Source organism: Acinonyx jubatus, chromosome E1 (assembly GCF_027475565.1).
Source record: "Acinonyx jubatus isolate Ajub_Pintada_27869175 chromosome E1, VMU_Ajub_asm_v1.0, whole genome shotgun sequence".
NCBI lineage: Eukaryota > Metazoa > Chordata > Mammalia > Carnivora > Felidae > Acinonyx > Acinonyx jubatus.
In genome coordinates this window covers 19,606,469-19,607,999 of record NC_069397.1, presented here as the reverse complement: position 1 = coordinate 19,607,999, position 1,531 = coordinate 19,606,469, and the positions used below count along the sequence as shown (strand labels likewise).

At 46.4% G+C, this 1,531-nt stretch overlaps 1 pseudogene; it reads right to left on the bottom strand.

The window, feature by feature from the left end:
* Window positions 1–229: 229 nt before the first annotated feature.
* LOC106985248 (high mobility group protein B1-like) lies at window positions 230–896 on the bottom strand (annotated as a pseudogene).
* Window positions 897–1,531: the final 635 nt, after the last annotated feature.

Genomic DNA, 1,531 nt, shown 5'->3' with positions numbered 1-1,531 from the left:
GGGTGGGGGAGTAACAACTTTTGTTTTGAACACCCGGAGTCTGGTTTACAGTAAATCATACAGCATAGTTGCCCCTTTACCTTCCACTTCCAGGTTCTGGTCCAAGTAATATTGAACGAATGCTCTGAGGAATGAGGGAGTTTCCCTTCAAGGTCATTAATAATTAGCTCCCAGGAAGAGGTAATCCTTTAAAAGGGGAACTAACGTTTACTGAACCCTTACTATGTGCTGGGCTCTCTGCATCCAGTTTTTTTGTTTGTTTTTTTACATTTCAATTTTTTTTTTAACAGGAGTGAGTTGTGTACAGGGGGGTTAAATGCTTGATAGACAAGCAAAAAAACTGCCCTAGAACCAACTTATTCATCATCATCTTCTTCTTCATCTTCCTCCTCGTCTTTGTCCTCCTCCTCTTCCTTCTTTTTCTTGCGTTTCTCAGCCTTGACGACTCCGTTTTTTGCCACGTCAGGCTTTCCTTTAGCTCAGTCTGCAGCAATATGCTTTTCACATTCTTCCTTCAGCCTCGGAGTCCTCTTTTCATAAGGCTGCTGGTCATCTGCAGCGGTGGTGTTGTTCCACATCTCGCCCAGTTTCTTTGCAACATCACCAATGGATAGGCCAGGATGTTCTCCTTTGATATCCGCCCCTTTAGGGGGGGATAGAAGTTTTCATTTCTCTTTCATAAAGGCCTTGTCTGTCTTTGTCCTGTCTTCAAACTTTCCTCGCTCTTTAGCAGACATGGTCCTCCACCTCTCCGAGCACCTCTTAGAAAACCCGGAGAAGTCGACTGAAGCATCTGGGTGCTTCTTCTCGTGCTCCTCTCAGCAAGTTTGCACAAAGAGTGCATATGATGACATTTTGCCTCTCGGCTTCTTAGGATCTCTTTGGCCCGTGTTTAATTATTTTCCTCAGCGAGGCACAGAGTCGCCCAGTGCCCGTGTGCCTCTCACTTGCCCCGGTGCTGTGTCTGTGGAGCCCGATGTACTGCAATGGCTGTCCAGCTGTTGGTTTTTTTTTTTTTTTAACGTTTATTTATTTTTTTGAGAGAGAGCGAGAGCGTGAGCGGGGCAAGGGCAGAGAGAGAAGGAGACAGGGGACCTGATTGCCGGTGAACATCATCATCTCTGAAAGCATCAATCACCAGGGTTCCCGATGGCTTCAGGTGTTAATTTCCTAGGGCTACTGTAACAGACTACCACAAACCACGTGGCTTAGAGCAACAGAAATGTATTCTGTCCTGGTTCTGGAGGCTAGAAGACTGAAATCACAGTGTAAGCAGGGCTGGTTCCTTCCCTTTTTTTTTTTTTTTTTTTTATGTTTTATTTTATTTTTATTTATTTTGAGAGAGACAGTGTGAGTGGGGGAAGGGCAGAGGGAGGGGTAGAGGGAGGGAGAATGAATCCCAAGCAGGTTCCACACGGTCAGTGCACAGAGCCCGATGCAGGGCTCGAACCCATGAAAATGTGAGATCATGACCTGAGCCGAAATCGAGTCAGATGCTTAACCAAGGAGCCACCCAGGCGCCCCTGGGCTG